General features: G+C 39.7%; 1 protein-coding gene and 2 long non-coding RNA genes across 4 annotated transcripts in view; 1 reads left to right on the plus strand and 2 right to left on the minus strand.

Moving 5' to 3' along the window:
• The window catches only part of LOC111249860 (V-type proton ATPase subunit D-like), a 73,820-nt gene that overhangs the window by 49,108 nt on the left and 6,767 nt on the right, over nt 1-17,945 (plus strand). Inside the window, exon 1 of one of the 2 annotated variants that reach the window (XM_022804301.2) lies at nt 16,388-16,496. The exons of the other annotated variant lie outside the window; for it this stretch is intronic. The gene's annotated coding sequence lies outside the window, so the exon portion shown is untranslated. Of the gene's footprint in view, nt 1-16,387; nt 16,497-17,945 lie in introns of those variants that run through there. 2 annotated transcript variants of the gene reach the window in all.
• Nucleotides 5,783-9,150, minus strand: LOC147758112 (uncharacterized). The gene is made up of 2 exons (XR_015329304.1): nt 8,498-9,150; nt 5,783-8,231 (listed from the first exon to the last, which is right to left on the minus strand). It is a non-coding gene; the product is annotated as an uncharacterized LOC147758112 (long non-coding RNA).
• LOC147758113 (uncharacterized) lies at nt 11,491-15,652 on the minus strand. Its single transcript, XR_015329288.1, has 3 exons — nt 15,520-15,652; nt 15,064-15,318; nt 11,491-14,072 (listed from the first exon to the last, which is right to left on the minus strand). It is a non-coding gene; the product is annotated as an uncharacterized LOC147758113 (long non-coding RNA).

Here is a 17,945-nt window from a genome sequence, read left to right on the forward strand (position 1 = left end):
AGTAACGTAAAAATTATTCGCGGATTAGAGAATAAATATTTTTTCAATGACCAGTGAATGATTAAAATCTGAATGGAAGCTATAATTGCAATGGAAAAAAGTCCTTAAAGCTTTTAATTAGGTACAGCCTTAGAAATACCCTCGGTTTAGACGTGCTACACTACATACGAAAATCGCAAATAACACAGTACCGTTAAATAGCCTCGACTAATTTGGCCCATCCGCCGGTCAGTGGAGTATTCAGGCACGACATCTCATCTAGTTCATCGATTGTTTGTATAGATTTTTGATTTTATCATTTTTGATCCGTCAGAATAATGATACTAACATTATATTTTGTACCACTGCAACTTTGCTATGTTTCGCATACGCTTCATACTATTTATGAAATGGAAAAACCTCTTATGCTTCTTTTAGTGAACAACTTATATATATATATATATATATATATATATCCTTTTCCCTTTTTTCGTATGTGGACATATTTCCATAAGATAACTCGAGCACCTCAACATTACAACTTCGCCCATGTGCTGATCCTAAGCTATATGTTCATACCATTTTGGATATACGTAAAACATTACATTGAGCTTTTTGACGTGTCGCCAAAAGGCCAAAGTAGTCTCAGCTCGGGATATTATAGGAAATTTGATGGAAATGAAAATCCTGTTTTACGAAAATTTAATAGAAAATATGTCCGTATTCGTTCGTATCAATCGTTGAATTTAAACAGACAAATAATACTAGGCGGACTTGCAGGCACATAAAATTATTCAGTAAAGCTAAACCCACCGCTCTTAGCTATGGAGGTTACTTGACCAAGACAATCTGATTTGGTCTCTTTCGAATGTTGTCCACTTTCTCTCGGACTACGAGGATTCCATTAATCACAGAAACGAAGGTACTGTGGCTGATTACACGCTTGCTTTACACGGATACTAAATCCTGTATGATCTGATCTGATCTGATCTGATCTGCTTTCAAAATCGACTTCAATCAGTACCAAGCTTTCTAACGATATTTATGTTATCAAGAAAGCCAGTCATCCAACCAGTTTTGGAGCTGACCGAACGAAAGGGTTGCTGGTGTAGTAAATTGGTTGTCTCAATTGAAAGGTGGAACAATCCTTCGTGTGAGAAATGGAGATTTTTATTGAGATAACTGAGTGCTGTTTAGAGATTTTAAGATGAAAAGCGCCTCCAGCATTTGTTTCTGTATGACTATCAAGTAGCAGCAGCAGCAGCAGCAGCAGGCCACGTGTTTACTAAAACAATGCCTATGTGACAGTAATGCTATCAAAATTTCTCGTGAGTTTTCCTTACGCGCCGTATTTCTGCTTTTAGTTAATAGCATATTTACTGAAAACCCTTTAATAAAGCTTCGTTTGAATATACGAAACTTTTTGTCGACCACTTGGCGGAGGTGCATAACTGATTGAATAGCAAATTATTAAGGTTTTTTCGTTGATCGAGACGCTTTGTAAGCCTTAGGCATCCTAGGCCATCGGCCTTAGGCAAGAGGCGGTAATTGGCAGTGATTTTTTGCGACCATCTCATGAGGTGCACTCGATAACTATTCTACATGGAATGATGGGCTATGGGTATGTGCATATGATCCCGGTTTACTAAAGACCAGGAGTTTTGTAAACTATAAGATGTTTTTGTGCTTGTTTACTGACTAGCAGAGTTCATGAGGGTGGTTAATAGACAGATGTCGGTGTACGTATGTGTAACATAAACCTATATATAGAATACCTGTCCTTCCACAAAGGCTGTAATACGATCGAAGCAGAAGCTTTATTGCGTCCTAGTCTAAAACTAGGTACTTGTTATCTTCTCAAAGTGGGTAAAAGTGATCTTACTAGATTCTTTTTGAAGGCTTCGGCGTCTCGCGAAATTGATAGGTGGTGAGATAATTAAAAATTTCCAACATTTGACTTTTTGTCATACGCCAATTTAACATAGTTTTTTGTATTCCTTGCAGCGACTCGTATTGCCCAGTAGGGCTGCAGTAGATACGAAAGAAGACTGGACACTCCACAAACAAATTCAAGCGCAGCACCGCTGTACATTATTATATATAGCTGCGATAATAAAATTGAATTGCAAATGGGATAAAAAGTGAATATCGTTTGCACAGCTGATAAGGGCATGAGCATTCCAGTTAAACACAATATCCCTATTTTGGAAAGTGTGTTTGCATTCTATCGAAACCGGAAGAATCGTGTCCAAACATAAGATGATAGATATTTATAGTATTTCGCCTTTTTTTTTATAGATGTATCTGTTAAACTGTAATTTTTAAGGTAGACGTGTGCCTTGCGTGACCACATCTGGGAACCATGAACCGTCTGTATTAGATATTGGAGAGGTTGCTTGACTTAAGGCTGTAGGACTTGCCAACTTCATATTTGATGTTTTTTTCTGATCGGAAAACGTTAGGCTTCATCTGATGACGGAGCTTTTCCAAGCCAGTCGCAGTCCCTTCGAGGACGGCTACCCCTGCTTGTCGAGGTCATCAAAACACGGGTACACAACAACGTCTTGATTTCTCATTCGAGGCAACTTTTAGGATATCCGGTTTCTGCTACCTCTTAGAGGAACTCTTAGAACTTCAAGTTCCAGAACTATGCCGCATTCTGCTTTGCTGTATCATGACACAACGCATCGTCATATTGACACGTATTAGAGGACAACAGCTGCCACCAATATTAATCTGATTCTCATCTCTACAATTAGGAGTAGATGAGACAAAATCGGAAAATACATATCAAGGTTGTGCGGCCGCGAAGCGAAAATTCCTATCCATGTGGCGGTAAAAACAGTATTTCTTAATGTCTTGTATTCCTAAATTTTCGATCAATCTCAAAACTTGGCTAATATCCTAGAGATACTTTTACTGCAGGCTCATAATGCATATATCGTGTTGCAATATAGCAGCATTGATCACAAGCTAGAGTGTGAAACTCCACAGCTTCAGGGAAAGCCTATTCTGTCCGCCTACTAAGAGCACCCAACCACAAAATCTCTTATTTGTACTCCTGTTTGCTGGACATGTTCCCACACACATCAATTCTCTCAGACGCCATCATCAAACAGGGACTTCAAACAACCCCAAGGCGACATTGCTTGCCATTTTGTTTGGTCGAAAGCAATGATTTATGATCTCCCATGTTATTATGTTTAGAGCCATTTATACAAGGTACGCTTTGTACAGATTAGCTTTTAGGTTTCCCAATGGTAGTATCCAATATATGTGGTTCTACTGTTTGGTGTAGTGGTCAATAAAATTAGAGATATCATTACACCTCCTGCTGTATACTTTGTACTTTGGGACGGCCTAGAATTAATTAGTAGAAGTCAAGGAAATTCTGGATTGAATCTAAGTAGCCGATTCTAGTCGAAAATGAGGTAATGGTTACATACGACCTATAGCCGACAGACCGGTCTACGAACGGCAGAAAGATAAAAAGAAAATCAGAATAGGCTTAACAACCCACATTCGAGTAATTCAACTATTTACAAACGACCACTTTACGTTGTGTCTCTATGTATCATCCATTTACTTTTAGGCTTCTGCTAAACATGTTGAATTTCAATGGTATTTGATATATGTACTCAAATATCAACTCCTACAATGATCCTAGCTGTAAAATGTGTAATAATAAAAAAACATATAGGAATGTCACAATAGAAAAGATTGGTTATTTTTAGCTGAATCACATACTTTGCTGATTGATGCAGCTGATCTAGACTGACATCTTTTCTATAGCCCTATGGCAAAGGGGGGTCACATATACCCCTGTTGATTGACGATAGTCTGTCTATTACTGCATATTTAGTTTTCCTTTTTTAGTCTTTAGTGAGACAAGTGTAGATCGAACTCCATAACTGACTGATAATTTACGTTATCTTCTCACCGCGATGAGATAATTTATTTGAAGTGGAGGGCTGGCATGTGGCTTATACTTTTCAATGTGATTAAAAAATGTGGCCCCTCTATAGCTGCTAATTTCTTTTTGCATTTTTCTTAGCTTGGCACACAAAAATAATATTGTAACTATTTTACTTACACTTCCATAGGAGCCTAGGGAAAACACGACCAGATATTTTTTATCAAGGGTACACCGTCCGACCATTCGAGTAGACCAAGCAACTTGTAACGTTCTTCAAGCATCTGCCATAATGTATACACTAATTAGATAAAATAGTAATGAAAATTTTAGCTCTACGCAAAGATAAGTTCGACCAAGTTCATGAATGATTTACTTTGCATTTATAGGTAAACCACATAGTCGAAGTTGAAGCCCATTTTATAATACTTTTGATTCCATATAATACATTGTGTCAGTTAAAGCATAACTATTATCAAGCTCAGTTTATGTTGAGGACAGCAGATCATAATTGAGGTCATTATTAAGACCATTCTAATAGACATCTAAAATGAGTAAAATACAATGAACAGATAGAATGCAACCCAGGTTGCTTGAAATCAATTAAATAAATATGCATATTAAAAAAAACGCTATCTTTAATTTCGCCGATATACAACGATAACGTATCTGTCTCGCAACAGGCTCACTTGAATCACGCGGCAAAATAGGTAACGCCGCAATAGTAAAATAGCCTGGAATAGATGCTCGCCTATGCAAATATATTCTACCGTACTGAATAACCATCGAAAATGGTTTTCGGAAAATTCTAGTTTAGATATGAGAACCATAGCATCCTCGAAGGTTCGACGCTTCTATTGCCTTCATTATCTACAACTTAGCGAATCAAAACTGTCGCCTAAAAAAAGGAGTCCTCCGCTTCTGCAAGAGTGAAAGCAACAAACCTTTATTTGATTAAACCTCAGACTACAGTTAGGTTTGTAATTATAAATGTTCCCATATGCAGATTTGCTACTTACCCAAGTGTACGTATTTCCCTGTGTACGTTATTCTTAGACTTTGGCGTATGTAGTTTAGAAATATACTTATACTCATAGCAGAAATGGAAAGAATAGCTTCACTTATTGTCTTGTTACTCATGGAAAATATGAAAAGTTAAAGTATCTTCTCACAACGAAACAATAGAGAGTGGCCGTATCGTTCTTTGTCCTCGTAAAATGACGTGAAGTTGCTGTAGCCCCAGAGTCTCGTGGAGTTTCTAAAAGTAGCGAGGTCCTTACGCATTTCTGTCCTAGCGACAAGCATCGTAAAGACCAACTGTGAAGACGACACCGTTTTCGCTTCAAAGCATAATCTACGTGTATGGTTTACAGCGTTTTTGAAACGGAGTTGTCCGAGCGCGAGAGATACAAACTGAGCGCTGTTGTGTCGCGTATGTAGGTTAGTCGTGAGCAGAAGTGCAAGAGCTGAGCAACGCAATTTCAATGATCTCAAGCCACTTGTCTAAAAGCATCTATGAAGAGCAGCTAGTTTTTTTTTTTTTTTTTCTAGAATGGTCAAGTCGCCCTGAGCCCATATCTAGCGGGTCTGGTTTCGACCAGCGAAACGATTCATGTATGACTAGACCCTTTGTTGCAGTACAACTGTGGTATTCTCGTATCAGGCTCTTTAAACCTTTCCGGAATTAACTGCTTTGTCCTAGTTATTAGTAAATGTCCTATACCTCGTCTTATATAGAGCATAGTGGTGTCAAAACCGAATGGATGAATGGTGTGCTTGTTCGATAGAAATCTTATCAACATTTGTTCTACCTACTGAACTGTAGGACTAATAGAGCGTTAAATTTTCGCTCCTTTAGAATTAGATGCCCGTTTAAAAACAAAGTCTCACTTCAATATCCACATCGTTTATTACAATGTCCTGGTCTTGCCTTTTTTAAAATTCGTTGCCACTGATCGTCAATGACAGAGTGTCTACCTGTCCAAAGTTGATGGTAGGCAAGTCATATGCAAAGATAGTTGTTAACATCTTATAGAAATGTTATGGTTTAAGTTAATATCTCTATTTTACTACCGTATATATATTTTATTGTCTTTTCCGTATATCGGTGAGGAATCACAGTACTGATTAACATGCGGAAGTCTTGTAATTTTAGCGGTTTCTCGTTGTCTCGTCTACCACAACGACGGCTACTCGAGTTCTAGAAAACTTTTTGGCCGTAAAGATGGCAACAGGAAGAAAATGTCATGATATTTCTTAAAAGGACAAATTGTTTAGAAATCTACACAAGCGATTTCTGACTATGCACTACGATATCCGTGCCGTTTTTATAATTGAGCTTTATGGACATAAGACGATGAAACAGATAACCATTAAAAAATGGTCCAAGGTACGTCCATCACGCCTTAAAGTCTTCCCTATTTAAAACCATGAGAATTCTAAACGGGCGCCATTTCCGGCAATCCATAGGAGCAGATGATTTGAAAAAAAACAAAGAGGTTAAAAAGGCAAGGCTATTTTTTCTGATTGACCAAATTTACATTGCTCTAACTTCCCTTTCTTGTTTTCAGCGTGAATATCAGGTGTGTGACAGGAGTTTGCGATCCTCCTACTCTATTTAACGTTCGTGTAAAATAAACTAATATTAAACCATGGAGTTTACTTAAATAAGGGGTTGCAATATTTCATTCCGTAGGCAATACTCATATACGCAATAGGCCCCTCGTCCAAGCAGCCTCATACAATAATGTACAAGAGATAAATTTACAAATCCAGATGAGTGTTTGTTCTACATATGTAAGCACTCATATATTACTACTTTTAAGTGTGGTCCAACAAAAGTTCTTGCACCATGATGCTGTCTTAAAAAATGACCCGTTGAAAGCTAATAGAAGGTTCCCATTTGATGTTTACAAAGCTTCTGTGGATGCCGGATTTAGCTGAACAAGCTAATACACTGCAATATGTTAAAATAAAATATGTAGGTCGACTACACACCGACATTACTAAAGAGATTTTTTTTGTACACTTATATAGGGACGGTTGCAATTTTTGCGCCAAGCTATGCCAAGTATATTAGTATGGCGTCTATTGTAAAAGCAACTTACTTGCTAGGAGTGTACGTACTTTTATGAGTAGAATCTGCCATCCTAAACGCTGATGATTGATAGGTATATTCTATTTTATCAATCGGTCAAACTTATTATTTACATTTTTCAGGGAGCATTCAAGCACCTAAAATAAATACTTAATATATAGTAATTTATTTAATAATTATATTCTATTTGTACATACTATGGCACTTTTTCATTCTGTCTCATAAATATTCCCGGTTAAATTGTTGTATGGATATCGATCTAGTTCATTTGTCACTCATATAGTTAAGGATAGTAACTATTATGGGTTTGGTCAAACTTTTGAAACGTATATTTTTATAACCACTCATTAGTCACAATATCTCGATCACTAAAGGGAATATGGACGCCTTTCACAAAACAGTCGGTCAGGTCACAATATTTATATGTCAGTGTTCCGTGTGAAACGTGTTTCCGTGTCGTTTATGTTCAACATCTGAGGAGATATTTGGAAACATCATGATATTCATTGAACATTTGCTGTAACTATTCTACTCAATACTCTTCAATCAGACCTCAAAAGCGGGTTAAGCCATTTTGACAGCGGATGTAAAATCCTACTTGTGTGTTGCGCGCTTGGTTGGTAGTACTTTCTCGTCAACCGACGAATTCTCGATTTTCTTGGGGTCCGTGCTTACGACCCGTCTGCCCAATTTCCGCCATCACGGTTATCGCTACACCAGCGGGGTGCCGCTACGCCGGGAGGAATTTCCTTTACCGACCGGATCCGTCTCTCGTCTTCAAACATCACCATGGTTTCCTTTGAAGCGAAATCCATGCGCGCTCGCCAGCAAGCCGAGATACGCCTCAGCATTTACGGACGGCTCACTACAGCACAAGCATGCCTGCCCAAATGCAACGATGATTTATACCTATAAACGCCCCTGCCGCATACAAACACAATAGGCGGCTCCGGCAGCCAGTTAACGGTGGGGGGCGAAGAGGGGACAAAGGGGAGACGACGACAAAGCAGCGATCTCAGTTCTGCTCGTCGCAGGCGCACCCATCTTATAGCTTTCATATCCCAGTTGTTGTACCGTATCATACCTCTTCCCATCGGACACTCGGCGACAACAGAGAGCTGCAGCTGCTGGACGCTTGAGCGTCACCTGCTTAGGAGTAACAGCAGCAGAACTGTGCCGCTTAGAAAAACTCAGGAACTTGGCTCCCCCTCACTCTTCCGCCATTCTAAGCTGGCCGCATGCCTGAAAAGGAAAAACGGGTATGAAAATGCGCTAGATCTGAGCGTTCGGACTCGGACCCAGACCGACCACGATCACCGAACATACAAGCAATAAGCAGCACGCTGCTGGGAACCGTATCAGCTAGTAGGACATAACGGTGTGGCAGTTTTCGGCCAGCAGCTGGTGTAAAGATTTCCTCCCAATAGATAAAGAACATCGCATGAAAAGAACAGAACATTAGGCTGGATAGATATATAAATATATACAAACCAACAAGACGTACGTACATACATATACGTTTAGGTTAGTATACCCAGATTTAAGGTAATACACATAAATCGCTGCGTATCTTCTGGTCGTCTAGCCGTCACTGAGATCCACACATAGCAAGTGTATACAAAACCACTATACCGGAAACAAAACAAGGCCTTCCGGCAATTGCAGAAAGCCAGCGTTGCAACCAATGATTGTGTGGTTCGGAGAATAAAGTCTGTATACGCAATTACTATACGTGGAAAATTACATGAAGAGGGACTGCATATTTATATGGAAAATACAGACGAAAAAAAGTTGTCTTATTTTAACCTCGTTTTAAACTTACTATACGTGTCCCTTCAAGACAGACCTATAAGCTTATACCCTTCCAATAATCTTCAATGTAGCTATTGCTTTTTCTACATTTGTTCGCTGTTTTCCTATTATGAATACTATTTGTTAAAACACGAGGCTAAAAGTAGCTTATTTGTGTCAGTATCTAACAAATATTTATTCTTTGCTGACGTGGCCTGAGAACACACAGGAAACGACATAAATCATCATATTACCCCTTGGTAGGAAATTGGGTAGCATGCATTCCGCTGGACTCCAGCTTTATAGTTACCCACTGACATATACAGATTGAGATTGTATTACAATTAAAGAGTTAAGTTACATTATCATATCGTACTATTTAAGAACTTGGAGATAAGTTTGAGTTAGAATATGCGATCATATCCATCGATCAATGATAAGATCGAGATCGATACTGAGCCTCATTGATTCGCTTAATTATCACCCTGCTTCGACCTTCAAGCATTCATGGACAACAGTTTGCCTAAACGGACTCGTACGATGTAGGTGGATGTTTGCACTGCTTTAGGTATGAACGAAGCCTGAAAATTTGCTATTCCATTTCAGCGTGGACAATAGTGCGATAGACGCAGCTCAGGCCGCATAACTGAACGATGATGAACATTTAGTTTCGAAACGAGTCGTCTGCAACGCGCTTATGTATAAACACACCTGTAAATAACCGGATCGGATCGGTGAATCTGGCAGCCGCTAGTAATGTACTGAATTTCTATCTATGAAGCTGTCGATATCTAGCTTTAAATAGGAATAGAAATTTAACATATAGACTAACTCTATACAGTTAAATGTTGTTGGATGAACGGTTAGGAATCACTTGATTACACGGTGGATGCGCGTTTATAGTACAGAGGAGTGGAATAATTTATGCAAGGACCGGACATCATCAGAACGGACCGAGCCCATTAAATTGAACCTGGACCCTTCGGTAAAACTAATTCTAATTAAATAAGCCACAGAACATCAGTTAACCTCAAAATACCTATCTGTTCTAAGCACATGAGTAAAAGCTGCAACTTTCTCTTAAATTATCGTCGCTTGAAATATTGTTCAATTCACTTTTGACATATTCGCATTTACATGCAAGCGCACAACCTTCGAATACCGTTTTTCTCGTCCATCTTCATTTTTTTTTTATAACGCATCCCACCGAATCCGCTTGTTATTTACGGTATAAACTAGCAAAAAAACGCACGCGCACACGTGTATACGAGTATTGTAACATCAGCAGTCATTATCGTCTTACGTGCAAGAAAAGAAAAATAGGAAAGGAAGTTTCTTCTGCTTGTGTGGTATTGTTTCAGTGACTCCTCAATCTTTATCTTCTATCTCTTGGCATCGGGTGGTCTCACAAATGTTCCTGCTACGTAACAACTCCTCTCTTCTCTCGACAAGTTACTACGCCACAGGCCGCCGATCGGCTGCAGCCGAAATGAGGCGGGGTAAGGATTACCCGTGCAGAGGTGCGTCTCCATTTCGTCATGTCGTACATTCACTTTTTCTTTACGATCTGTCAGATTTCGGGAGAGCAGCTTCGAGAGATGGCTGTTCTGGGAGTTTTTTTCCCAACACAGACGGCCAGATAAGGAATACGGTAAAAATGCGACCACAGACTATTGACGGATAAGCGCCCAAACGAAGTGAACGTTCAGATTGTTTAAAATCTGAAAAAGGACAGGCCTGCCATCCGCGAACAAGGTCAACAATAGACGAGGGCCACTGCGGTATCGACTCAACGCTAATAAATAGTATCAGAAGGAGGCAAAAGGACGCCACGGTGAGCGACTGTAAACTCTAACTGATTCTGACTAACTGTGTCTGTATAAAACTAAAGGACAAACCATGCTGCAGAGGTGGTGGGAGGGCAAGCGAGAGAGAGAGAGAGAGAGAGAGAGAGAGAGAGAGAGCAAAATGGAATAAGTAACAATGCGCTCTCCAAGTAGAAATATCTCGAAATACCTAGCTACAACGCTTTGCGCTGCTTCTATTAATAGTGTTTATATCTGGTGAAGAACAAGCAGGCTGACGAACAATTCGACCATCTACGAGGATATCAAATAAGGACGGTAGCGAAGTGGCATTGATTTTATGACGTAAGGTCTGCGGGGGCCCCACTACTTCTATTTGGCTAATGGCTTCGAACTGGAACATGCTAAGCTAGAACAGAAATGCGCGATAGAGACCCGGCTAACTAAGATGGCCGTGTGTTCAACTTTTTCGACAAGCTTTATGAGACGAAGGCGTACCCTGTCAACAGTTTTCAACAGGGAATTATAGTCAACGACTGAATTTAACGATCGCATCAATAACCTATGAGTAGCATCTTTCAAAGTTGTTGGCTTCATTCGGTATTTCCCCATAGTTCTAAAGGAATGACACTTCAAACGGTTTGTAGCGTTTTGTTGTATTTTGATTATCTTGCTCCCGTTAGTTACGACTGCCAAAATACCCTCTATGAATTAAATGGCATATACATCTTATTTATACAATAGTTTGAACCCTGTGGAAGCATGATATAAACTGAAAAGGGCCAGAAAAGCAGCCACACGATCGTGCAATGAAAAAGTTATATAATTATACTCCTCATAAGCGTGTAATCTCGTATTTAAAGGACCTCTGATGTATAATTTTGATAATCAACCTCGTGAAGTGCCAATAGCAACCTTCGGATCCCTCCGATCTGACCCGATTCTATTCATGTTGTTCAGCGAGTGTGTAATGTATGATAAACTGCTATTTATTTGCGTTTGCAAAAATGTACTTCTTTCCAACTGCCGTATCGCTGTAAGGTGTTGCCACGATACCTCAACAAGTATTGAAGAAAAATTAACTCCGCGTAATTGACATTTACCCGACGCTTATCGCTTGGATATAGAGTCGAGCGATGTGCTGTTGTTAACTTGATTCATACCATGAGCTGACGTCAATATGCATTGTATTGATGACGCATAAATGCTATTTTTTGGAGCTATATCTCGTTCATTTATGTACGAGTCTTCTTTAAATATAAGCAGAAAAGAAGGATTTGTTCAATTCATTAGTTGAAAATAGCGGCCATTACCAACAATTTGATACATTCGAAGAGCTCATTTTTGACACAGAATCTTCTTAGTTGCGTCGAAACGATGTAGAACTTGATGAGTTTATATGGATATGTTCTCTATTCCAGCTGCACACTTTTTATTTACCACATTGCACCGACTTGTTTGATTTTTGTCGCAAAATAGTTTTAACCAATGGTATCCAAACGACATTCTACTGCCGTAATTGTATGCGAAATTTTCGCTTATTCTATAAATGTAAGTTCGACTTGATTTAACGTCTCACATAACCTAATACTTATCGATTTACCACAGAATAGTCTAAGTTCACAAAAATTTAACTGCTGTTGTCTAGAATGGATTTTATTCTATAAGAGTTGTTCCCGCTGGCAGTCTCAGTTTAAATCCGCCCGTGAGGCCCAGTTTCATAGATATCATCATCTCACTACTGCCACGAAACTACCTTCCATCGAGGGTCAATTCAAGCACGAAACGATCATGAAATCTTGAAGTGTGTAGTAAGTAACAACAAACGTCCATTGTTACTATGAAATATTTAAAAAAAAACGAATAAGGCAAACCTTTGAGTCCAATTAGCGGTTGTTTATTAACAACTGTGTCCGAATGTATATGCGCAAAAGGAGTCTATAGGAGCATCCTCTTTTTGGAAAAAAGATATCTTTTTGATCGTGGTTCGAGTCAGACGATGTTGACAGAAAACAAAAACTCCACATGCTTAAAGCATTAATAGAGTACACCCTTAAAGACACTAATTTTAAAACAAAATATTGCTCTTACTCAATAGAGTATATAAGTTACCTATGTCTATTACAGCTTGTTCCCAAAACGCTACGTCAATTGCATACTTTCGGCCACGTATATCGACTGTGAAAACTACTCTGGCCTACGTTTCGCTCTAACTACAGCGAATAACTTCTTATCTGGAAAAAATTCGTTCATTTTCGCTTATGCTGGCCACCCTAAGGACAGCCAAAATACTATTGTGTCACGTTAATACGAGTCTCGCCACTAGAAAAGATTTAAAGGCTACGACATACATGCACACACATGTCGGCGAGAGCACTTCGTTTCGCAACAATCTCAAAGAGCATTCAAGCAGCAGCGTTAGTGGAGTCTGAAGTTGGCTTTTTTTGCGCTAATCCCATCTTTACGACTTACGTTAGTTGCAACGTAATAGACTTTCCCGTATCTCCTGACCGAAGAAATTACGAAATGAGTCCTAAATGACAGCCGGACACTGTGTACTCTTGCTTTTGTCTAGTCGACCACTAGCAAAATTTGGTTTGTAAGAGAACCTGTCTAATCTCCCGCTTGTACGCCGACGGAGTGTGCAACCTCAGGAGAAGAAGGAGGACTTCAAGAAGTGCTGGAGTTACCTCGAGTACCCTAAAACCCTCTCTTTCTCTCTAGCAACCCCTACGCCCCCGTCCACCTAGCGGCTAGCACAACGGTAGGATCTAAATAAGGCCGGTCGCCTTCGAAACGTCGCCACGCAGATGTAACTTGGCAGCATTGGAGCTAAACAAGAGTCGGCTACGCACAGATTTACTTTGCAGGTGGATTACTGGAGTTTAAGACGCGGTCCAACCTAGCGAAACCGCCTGCTTGTTGCGGTCCCATGAGAGGAAATCCCTTGATTTCTCTGTAGCATCTGCCTGCTAGACCCGATTCTGCAGCCTGTGAACCGTAAACTGTCTCTGAACTACTTTCATGATCAACTTCACTACCTTTTACCTAAGTCCTGTATCTAAACTACCAACTCCAGGGTTGTCATTTACTGCTCGGTGCTTCAGTCAACAAACACCAAAACAAACGACACATTCACGTTCTCTTCCTTTTCTGAAGCTATGGCCAGCGTAGAAAGACTCACTTGGACCTTACTATCTTAGACGGGTGCGATTTACAATGTTCGACAAACCCAAGAGATGGCTGCTGTCTCCAAACTTCCCAGTCTGTTCTATATATACTGATTCTCTCTTAGGGGACTTACGGACAAACAAAACGAGGCGGCGATATAATTATTTGGGGACTTGGCAAGTGACATTCATGACTGGCATTTCTTTCCCTATCACTTTCTCTCTTTACAGTGTCGTTTGGCTGCAGAACTGGGGGAGAGGTCTGTAGGGTATTTTTGGACATTTCCCGCGGGACTTCCAGTTCAGAAGCTGGCAATCTGCAAGATACAGCAAACAACGCACGGTGTTCTTCAATGGACTTGATAAGCGGAGTGGTGCACGCAATACTCTGTTATATAGGCAGCATGCACATAGTAGTATTGAAAACAGTTATGTTACGGCAATAGTTCTGTATGTGAACAGTCTATGTTAAAGGTAATTCAATGGCATTGATTTATACATGAAAAAATCCTTTCCTTTATATATCCCTTCCTTATATATATATATTATATATATATATATATATATATATATATATGCTCAACAATAACCCCAAAATTTGTCCACAAAGACAACACCACCGTCGTGAGCTACCGGTTGAAAATATTTTGCTGGGATAGGCTATTTCGGAAGATTTATCTTCCTGCGGACTAAAACCCAATCTGCTACCACTATGACATAGTGATGTTATCTCTCAGGCATCGAAAATACTTTAGATAATTACTTTTGATTTGCTTTTTTTAAGTCCTTTTCTACCAACTCAGTAATTTCAGAAAGATCTCACTCAAAATTCTTACTTGAAAAAGATACCAGCCAATTGTGGAAGCGACTATGGCACACAAAGGTGGCTTGTATCAAAACAATTTTTTTTCATTTGGAACCAGTGTCTTCGAACTACATAGAGGCATTTAATCTTTCTCGAAGGTAACAACTGTTAAACATATTTTTCTTTTAATAGTAATTTTTTCACCAGCTTTCTCTGTTATTCCACACTCGATTAGATAGATACAGTATATACTGATTTACAGCGATGTATGTACGATATTTGTTAGGGTTACCAACTATTAAGGACCCGATTTAGATCTTCTTTGCTTGAAGTAACCACCATCACCACTATCGATGCTGTAGCCTGTGCCTTTGTCAGTGAAGGAGAAAAAGATATTTTTTCCGCCCAATCAAATGCCTTCGTTTATTCTCCTGTTGCTTTGTTTGCCATATTTGGCGACCGTAGGTGGTTGATACCATTTCATACCATAGAATCAGATTTACCTTTGAGTCGACGCCAAGAAGCTTTTCAGTTTCGTTCAGCATTAGTCCTTCCAAAAGTCACAACATTTTGCGTTCCATGTATTCATCAGTTGGGCTTTATCGTGGTCCCTTCTGCGGGATTCGTAGCTGACGGTCATCAGTGTAGCGCCCACTAGATAATCGCGGTAGGATAAGTAGTATTATGGTTGAGCTACCCACTATTGCTGGTTGAATGATTGCCTGGCTGCTGGCGCCTGCCTGCTGGTTGCAGCACACCTCATAGAGTTACGAGAGACATTAGTTTTTATTATTAATATTTATGATTACGCCGCGCGGCTCACTAGCATTAAGCGCAGATGGTGGCCGCAATTGTGCGAACGAATAATGACTTATTAGGCGTGTTCCTTGAATCTCTTCTCCTGGTCCTCTACTGGGTCCAACAGACGACCCACCCTTATCGACCATGTTCCAACTTACCATTCGCCACGCGTATCCGAAAACTCCAACATTCTTCGTCGCCTTCAGTCGCCTTCCATCTCGCCTTAGCCAAAACTATTAGCAGTCGAACGCTATCCTCCGTCCGCCATCTTTTCTGACCCTCGCCGAGTTTCTCCAATAATTTAGTTGCTCTCTCTCTGTCTTAGTTACGTTTCGCTGTACTGATGTCGATGTGCATTTTACGAGCGATCGGTATTAGCTATACAGTGTCAATGTTAACAAGTAAAGTAAACCTTCCATTTCAGATCAAGTGACAGACGACGACGATTATCATTTTAGGGTCTAGTTTATGTGGTATAGGCACTCGCTCAGCCACAGTGCAGAAGGGCAAGTGGAAAAAACCCTTCCGTTTGTGCGGAAAATACCCTCGTTTTAAGTGTGTAAAAGATCGGCGCAAGTATGACAGGCGTATCTCCGGCGAAAATAGCTACGACCTTCAAACTGCGTAGTCTTCTGCAAAAGCGTAGCAGTGACCCTGAGGAAAATACATATCTCCGAGGAAGATCTTTTGGGGAAGGTGTCATAGCGTTCTTTCTCTCTCTCTCTCTTCTGTCGCGGTCTCAGATGAGTACAGATGGAGCCGCGTTTGGGCCAGTGAATGACGACATGTTGTCGTTTTAGGCGAGGCAGTGTATCTGAATTTGGCTCAAAGCGGCAGTAATTAAGTAACTGGAATTAGCGATGCTGGTGTTTCAAACGTCTCCATCTCTTAATAGTATCGAACTATTGAGTACCGTACCGCAATGTGTGTTGTCTGTTTCCTTATCTAAAAGTGTTTAAGTACTTAGTTAGCCATTGGAACTCGTGTGTTGCTTAAAAATGCTTTCTGTTGTTAAAATTTTCTTAGGAGATACTATCATGGCTCTGAGATAATTTCGATGTTCCGGGACTGAAGCAACGATTCACCACCAGGCATCCTTAGCAGAATATTAAGCTGAGTGTAATCTAGACAAATGGTTAGTTATTCAGTGATGATTCATTTATCATAAAGTCGATAATTTATCGCCTAAGCTGAAGTCTCTACCAAATACGTGGACATTTTGGTAATGATTTTCGCTTGATTTATCATCCTACTATTAATGTACGCGTGCGCGCGTGTGCGTCTAAGCGCGTATGTGTGCCTGTACATGCGTGTGCATGCGTGCACATGTCTGTGTGTGTGTGTGTGTGTATCTAAAGATTTGTTCACAGAGCGCAACAAGACTCCTGGGTACTACTACAAGTCTTTCAAGGTCGATACATTATTAAAACATCAAGTAAAAAAAAAACAAAAATATGACACGCAAAAGAACTACCATTGATAATACGAAGCCCATAATCCATGTTCGAAATTTTCTTCGTGAAACTACGTATGTTGCCATTATTTAAATCCATGTTAGCCGAAGAAAAGTTTGCCATTTAAAATATGATGATAGGTGTGATTTATGGCAGATACATATAATATTGGTTGACAATTTCGATGATTGATAATTATCTACGAATAAGAGAGGTAACTGCTTAGAGCAGTGCAGGAATAAAGACTGTATTGAAAAATGATTCAACACATACCTCTAAACAAATCGGCACTCCCTCAGCATGCACTACTGATTCAATATGGCAGTTATAATTCTCGCACGTTCCGAAATACACTTCATAGCCCATAACTCTATACACTTTTTGCCAAAATGTATTATTTAGCGCCTATAACTGTCGAAATAATCACTAAGAATAGTATGAAAAGTATAGTTGATAATGAGAGAGATATATTCGCTCGGCTACTGTTAGGAAAATAAGTCAATGTCTTAACAAAAACCTCCTTCAAGCGCTATTCTTACAGCGGAACCTTTCGATTTATGTTCGGTCGGGTGCCACAAAAAAGTGTACCCTTTTTGCGGCGTTTAGTCGTAGGTTTTGGCCATAAAATTTTGCCTTACTCAAACTAGTTTTGGGTACAAACGATTCAAATGTGTTTACGATAATGGCCTTTTCTGTTTTTGCTGTACGTGACAACGCTTTTTTCACTGTAGCTTGCGAATTATGTGCCAGCAAGCGCATTATGACCTATAAACCGCATGAGCAAACCTAAAGAACACGACCTAAGGACTGCACGAAGTATCTTCACATAACGTTAAATCTTAATCTAAAGCGACTAGTTTTTTATTCTGTAATATTAACATTTCATTATACAACCTTGTTTTTTTTGCATGTGAGAGCACAGACATTTGTGACGGAGACCCTGACAGATTAGAAAATTTGAGAAAAAATTTGTTAAACCTTATTATTTTGTGTCTGCTATCAAAACAGTTCAGTATTCAGTTCAAGGGTTTTCTTCTGGCAACTTGCGGCATTGGACATTCCCAAATTTCACTCAAAACTTCGGATGCTCACATAACACTATAGCTAGGATCTATATACATATATATATA

Source organism: Varroa destructor, unplaced genomic scaffold, assembly GCF_002443255.2.
Source record: "Varroa destructor unplaced genomic scaffold, Vdes_3.0 BEIS01000001.1, whole genome shotgun sequence".
Lineage (NCBI taxonomy): Eukaryota > Metazoa > Arthropoda > Arachnida > Mesostigmata > Varroidae > Varroa > Varroa destructor.